Source organism: Crassostrea angulata, chromosome 5 (assembly GCF_025612915.1).
Source record: "Crassostrea angulata isolate pt1a10 chromosome 5, ASM2561291v2, whole genome shotgun sequence".
Classification (NCBI taxonomy): Eukaryota; Metazoa; Mollusca; class Bivalvia; order Ostreida; family Ostreidae; genus Magallana; species Magallana angulata.
The window spans coordinates 48122166-48129533 of NC_069115.1; the positions used below are offsets into that span (position 1 = coordinate 48122166).

The 7368-nt window shown below is 33.1% G+C and overlaps 1 pseudogene; it reads right to left on the reverse strand.

Moving 5' to 3' along the window:
- Positions 1-5384: 5384 nt before the first annotated feature.
- LOC128185475 (uncharacterized) lies at positions 5385-6359 on the reverse strand (annotated as a pseudogene).
- Between the last annotated feature and the right edge of the window lie 1009 nt (positions 6360-7368).

Below are 7368 nucleotides of genomic sequence, written 5' to 3' on the forward strand. Positions count from 1 at the left end.
ATTAAAAGTTATGGTACCAAATGACCCTTTGCTCGATAACTCCCAGAACTTACAAAGTTATTGCCCTTGTGTACGAAAAGCTTGTTATCGCTACTCCTCTGAAACCATAAAAGATAGAGACTTGGAACTTTTACCAATGTCTTCGGTACACTTAGAGGGTTCTTCAATCTACTAATACCGAAAGGATCCGAGACCCCCTTCTATCAGTTATTGCCCCTGAAAGTATTTCAATTTCAATAAAATCACTTCCAACTTTTTTATTATTTGTCGTAGAGACTTCGGACCACTTGGGATAAAAGTGTCTACCTTGGCCGAACAAAATAACATAAAGGTCAAAGGTCAAGGTCATCTGGAAATCTGTTAATTAATGAGTTTTTAGATCTCTTTTGTTTAGGGTGGTAGAGAAAAACTTTTTCATGGATGTAGTAGGACATCATAAGACATTTTAAAATATAACCCTTCGACCCTTTCCATATTACAATTATAGAGTTATTGCCCCTATTGTACAAAATGCTTGTCATCGCTACTCCTCATTAACCGTTAAAGATGGAGACTTGAAACTTTTACTAATGTATTCAGTACACTTAGACGCTCCTTCAATCTATTCATACCGAAAGGGTCCAAAGTCCCTTTCTACCAGTTATTGCCCCTGAAAGTTTCGAACATTCAATAAAAACACAAATAACTTTTGAATCAATAATCATAGATACATCGGATCACTTCCTATTGAAGCGTCTACCGTGTCAGATCAAAATGACATAAAGGTCAAAGGTCAAGGTCAAGCAATTAAAAATTGCAAACTTAATCGTTTGACACTTTTTAATGAAGTAACGCAGAAAAAATTCTTAATTCTATTGAAGCAATCTGATTTTAAACATAAAAAACAATGAGGTGGAAAGACCTCTAATTGTTCGAGAACAATTAGTCTACTAGTTATTCTTACTATTTTTCTTTTCTATTTTCCAAGGGACACCTTTTTCATTATAAGACATATTGAAACAATTTTTTCTTCATGTAATTGACCATTTAAAGTTATTTTACCAAATGACCCTGTTCCTGAAAACCCTTAGAACTTACAAAAATATTGCCCTTGTTTACGAAAAGCTTGTTATCGCTACTCCTCTGAAACCAATAGAGATAGAAACTTGGAACTTTTACCAATGTCTTCAGTACAATTAGAGGGTTCTTCAATCTATTCATACCAAAAGGATCTGAGCCCCCCTTCTATCAGTTATTGCCCCTGAAAGTATTTACATTTCTATAAAATCACTTCCAACTTTTTCATTACTTATTATTGAGACTTCGGACCACTTGGGATGGAAGCGACTACCTTGGCCGAACAAAATGACATAAAGGTCAAAGGTCAAGGTCATCTGCAAATCTCTAAATTAATGAGTTTTTAGATCTCTTTTGTTTAGGATGGTAGAGAAAAACTTTTTCATGGATGTAGTAGGACATCTTAAGAAATTTCAAAATATATCCCCTTGGCTCCTTCTTTTAAATAGTTACAGAGTTATAGCCCCTATTGTACGAAAAGCTTGTTATCGCTACTCCTCTGAAACCATAAGAGATAGAAACTTGAAACTTTTACCAATGTCTTCATTACACTTAGAGGGTTCTTCAATCTATTCATACCGAAATGATCCGAGGCCCCCTTGTAGTAGTTATTGCCCCTGAAAGAATTTAAATTTCCATAAAATCACTTCAAATTTTTTTATTATTTATGGTAGAGACTTCGGACCACTTGGGATGAAAGTGTCTAACTTGGCCGAAAAAATGACATAAAGGTCAAGGTCATTTGGAAATCCGTTAAATAATGAGTTTTTAGATCTCTTTTGTTTCAAGTGGTATAGAAAAACTTTTTCATGGATGTAGTAGGACATCATAAGACATTTCAAAATATAACCCATTGACCCTTACTATGTAACGATTATAGAGTTATTGCCCCTATTGAACAAAATGCTTGTTATCGCTACTCCTCATTAACCGTTAGAGATAGAGACTTGAAACTTTTACTAATGTATTCAGTACACTTAGACGCTCCTTCAATTGATCATACCGAAAGGGTGAAAGTCCCTTTCTAGAACTTTATTGCCCCTGATAGTTTCGAACATTTAATAAAAATACAAATAACTTTTGAATCAATAATCATAGATACATTGAACCACTTGGTATTGAAGCGTCTACCTCGTCAGATCAAAATGACATAAAGGTCAAAGGTCAAGCAATAAAAAAAAATGCAAACTTAATCGTTTGACACTTTTTTATGAAGTAACGCAGAAAAAATACTTTATTCTATTGAAGCAATCTTATTTCAAACATAAAACACAATGAGGTGGAAAGACCTCTAATTGTTCGAGAACAATTAGTCTACTAGTATGATTGTGTAAAGAATATTCACTTGGCTCAGTTTTGTTCATAGTAATTGGAAAAAAATCAGAAAAGTAATTCATTAAATGTTTACGATATAAACAACATGGAATTCTTAAAGAAATGGCTTAGATATAAAAAATATCTTTTTAAAATTATTTATTATTTTATGGCTTTGTGGTTTTCCCATTATATAGTACAACATGTATTATATGTATGATAATTTTTTGTAGACCTTATTGAGCAATCTAGCAATTCAATAAAAATCTTTAGGTGGAAAGACCTCTAATTGTTCGAGAACAATTAGCTTACTAGTTTTCTTTATGTTTTTTATTCTTCTTTTTTTCTATTTAGCTTGGGGTGACTTTTTTGTTATAAGAGTTATCCAAACAATTAAAACTTTATGTAATTGCTCATTAAAAATTATGGTACCAATTGACCCTGTGTCAAAGAACTCCCAGAACTTACAGAGTTATTGCCCTTTGAGAAGGAAATGCTTGTTATCGCTACTCCTCTGAAACCATAAGATATAGAGATTTGGAACTTTTACCAATGTCTTCATCACACTTAGAGGGTTCTTCAATCTATTCATACCAAAAGGATTTGAGGATTAGTTATTGCCCCTGAAAGTATTTAAATTTCCATAAAATCACTTCCAACTTTTTTATTATTTATCATAGAGACTTCGGACCACTTGGGATGGAAGCGTGTACCTTGGCCGAACAAAATGACATCAAGGTCAAAGGTCAAGGTCATTTGTGAAGCTGTTAATTAATGAGTTTTTATATCTCTTTTGTTTAGGGTGGTAGATAAAAACCTTTTTATGGATGTAGTAGGACATTTTAAGACATTTTAAAATATAGCCCCTTGGCTCATACCTTTGAATTAATACAGAGTTATAACCCCTACTGTACGAAATGCTTGTTATCGCTACTCCTCTGAAACCATATGAGATAGAGATATGGAACTTTTACCATTGTCTTTAGTACACTTAGAGGGTTCTTCAATCTTTTTATACCGAAAGGATCTGAGGCCCCCTTGTAGCAGTTATTGCCCCTGAAAGTATTGAAACCTCTATAAAATCACTTCCAACTTTTTTACTATCTATCATAGAGAGTTTGGACTAATTGGAATAGAGGTGTCTATCTTGGCCAAACTAAATGATATAAAAGTCAAAGGCCAATGTCATTTGGAAGTCTGTTTATTAATTAATTTTTTTTATCATTTGAAATACACAATTATAGCAAGGGTTTCAATAGTTTGCTAGATTGCGCAATAAGGTATTCAATTGGGTCAGCCAGGTATCACATGAAGTCCTGTGGTTACTCAGATAGAACGTGTTTTTACAGTCAATCCATTCATTTTGTACAAAGGCAGCTAGCCTGCAGAGCACTCTCTTCTATTGTTAGGTTTACTGTTTATATGATTGTGTAAAGAATATTCACTTGGCTCAATTTTGTTCATAGTAAGTGGAAAAAAATTCAGAAAAGTAATTTAATAAATGTTTACGATTTATACAACATAGAATGCTTTAAGAAATGGCTTGAAAATAAAAAAAAACCTCTTTAAAAATTATTTATCATTTTATGGCTTTATGGTTTTCTCATTTTATAGTACAACATGTATCATAGGTATAATATTTTTTTTTGCATATCTTATTGAGCAATCTAGCAATTCATTAAAGTTATTAAGGTGGAAAGACCTCTAATTGTTGGAGAACAATTAGCCTACTAGTTTCTTTTTTTCTTGTTTAGCAATTGTAACGTGTACGTGTAGGTATTTTACATGCAAACGTCTTAATGATTGGATAAATTTGAATGTGTTGGCAAATCAATTTTGAATAAACATTTTTTGTTCAATATGGCGCTCAATTCAAAGACATTGGCAGCAATTTTAGATTATGATGGTCTGTTGCTACTGGACACAGTGGAATCCTAAAAATATCCATCATTTCTACAGTTAGAGGACATTTCAGACGCGCATTTATATCGTTTTGATAAAGGAGGATAGAATGATTTGAGATGCATGATGGAAATCCCACAGGTTTTGCGATGCACTAATCGCACAGTTTGTTCTGGAATGAAAGGGTTGTGCGTTGTGATTCGGCGGCTAGCATATCCAAATCGTCTCGATGATTTACCACTGCTATTTTGTGGAACAAAATTCGAAATGTCAAACATATTCAATACAAGTCTTAATTATAAACAAGACAGCTATTTGTATCTTCTCGATACACTGAACAGACCCTGGTTGTCACTTGATCAGCTCCAGGTCATGGCAACCGCTATTGAAAATAAAAGCAGTCCTCAAGAAAATTGCTGGGGTTTTATCGATAGAACTTGGCGTCCAATATGTCGCCCAGCAAATAATCAATGAATTATTTATAATGGTCACAAAAGGTTCCATGGCCTAAAATTTCAAAGCATCATGGCCCCTAAATGGAATCATTGCCCACTTTTATGGACCAGTGGAGGGGAGACGACACGATGCTGGTCTGTTAAGGGAAAATGGGGTAGAAATTGACATGAGCCGACACACGACTAATCCGAACAACTTAGTCTACTGTGTATATGAAGATCCTGCATATCCTTTAACCCCGTACATCATTCCCCCATTTAAAGGTGCAGTTCTATCAGCTAACCAAGCGCGATTTAACAAGCGCATGTCAAACGTCAGAGTTTGTGTGGAGTGGGGTTTCGGAAAACTTTTGAGTCTGTTTGCTCTTCTTGATTACAAAATAAACCACAAACTTTATTTTTAACCCATCGGAATATAATATATAAAGTAGCCGCATTACTTGCAATTTGCCACACTTGCTTGTAAGGGGAGTAAAACCGGTTCCTTTGTCGGTTTAAATCCCCCATCCCTACAGGAATATCTGCATCGTTGACTTTTTACAAAACGCTACACGTAATTCAGAGAGACAGAATAAATCAATTTCATTCATGTTTTTAAATGTTATATTAAATTTGATATTTATTGATATAACTATTATATCTCAGCATATTTGAAATTCATTTTTGATTCAATACTTTCTCGAGAAGTTGTAACAATAAAGCATTTCTTTTTTCTCCGTTTTATTCTTTCCCTGCGTTCTTCTCTTTCTAACTCAAATATTTCTCCTTCAAGTTTAAGCTCCTCGCTCCTTAACATCAACTCTTCTCTCTTATTTTCGTTCTCAATGTTGACCTTTGTTTGTATTCCATAACATTTGTAGAAGATGTTCTTTTCTTTGGAGTTTGGTTTTCTTCTTCATCTAAAATAAACAAATTGAATAATTTATCAAACTGAAAGCATCGAAACACAGAACATTTAAAACAGTTTCCGAACAGTGTTGGCATGAAAGAAATTAATCATGAAATGCTATTCCAAAATCTAATTTAAGATTCGGTGACACTCTTTTCATCAAAGTAAAGCTCAAGGTACGCCCATATTTTCTGTTTTATCAACCTTTGCTTAAATTTTCAACAGCTTTTTTGTGTACGTCCGTTCCTTTTTTATCATCCGCCGAGTTCTCTTTTTCGGTTTTTTTTTACTTTCTCTTCCTCCTCTTTTAATTCTAAAATGTCGTCTAATAATGCCGTTCTCTTGTCATATTCTTCAACAACACCTGACCTAAATAGATCATATGTAATCTTTAGATTTTCATGTAGGTTTGGTTTAATAAACGTATAAATTTGGTTCATATATACTTTTATAATTCAATTTTGCGTCAGTGTTATTACCCCTGCCTCGTCAACACATCTTAGATTAAAGCTTCATGTATATACATGTATTGTAATCATAACGGAATATGCGGCACCGAAGTCATTAAAATTAATTTACAGCTAAAATACAATTACAATTATTTAGAAATTCATATTCATGAAATTAACTTGCAAACTCTATACTATAGTGTTATTATAAGATTTAGCTACAATACATTGATTTGTTGACACATGTATATATATTCAATTAATTTTGTTTTTACTTTTTCTTGCTTTCGGCATCGCTCTTCGTATGATGGTCCAACAGTAGAGTTGTCCTTTCCCTGACCCGTCTGCTATCCACAACAAAGCTAACCCTGCTGACCACATTGCCAATTTCATACCACTTCGTACGGTCTTTAAATGGATTTTATAGCTAACACATTTTTTAAAAGTGACAAATCATCATTCTCCGTAAATCGTATTTGCTTTTTACTCTCCGACATGTTTAACTGTAAAAAAAAAGAAGAAGTGAAAACAAATAGACGATCTCTCTCTCTCTCTCTCTCTCTCGTCGGTTTGCTAAACCTCTCTATTAATCCATAATGAGATGAAATGATAAAGAATGAATTTATTGTCAAACGTTGATAAATGTTTAGAGGACTTTCAATGGGATTCATTTGAATGATTCAATGAATTCCGCAATACGTATCCTTGAATAAATGTACACAATTATTTGAACTACTAGTATTTTTTACTGTGTGTAAGAATACCTATCTTATAAATGTATTGAATGAATAATGAATGTCTCGTTTTATGCGTTGATCAGTAAGTAAATCGATTGTACCCAAAAATACGTCAAATTCTTTAATGCATAGATTTACTTCATGTGAAACGTGCTAATTGCATTTGAAGATTTATCAAGAAGTTACTTTTCGTGATGTGGCACTTTGTCTACACATCAGGCGGTACATTTGCAAGTATTAAATCCTCATTGGTGAATCCCTTCTCAGTCATATTGACATTTTCAGGTGTTAACCGGCATACATGATACATTTGTAAAACATCTCAAGATAAGCTTTTAAAAAATAAAAGAACACGTCAGAAGATTAATAAATTAAAAGAGATCAAGAAACGATTTGAAATACAAATGTTAATATTAATTTTTATATCAAATGGTTTACATGTGTATTTTGAATAATTCATCAAAAATTGAATGTTTAAAGTCAATTGCAAGTTACAAGTGAGATACACAGGAAAAAAGTCTTCGTTGCAAATAAAGCTCGAATCTTCTATTGTAATTTGTTTAAAA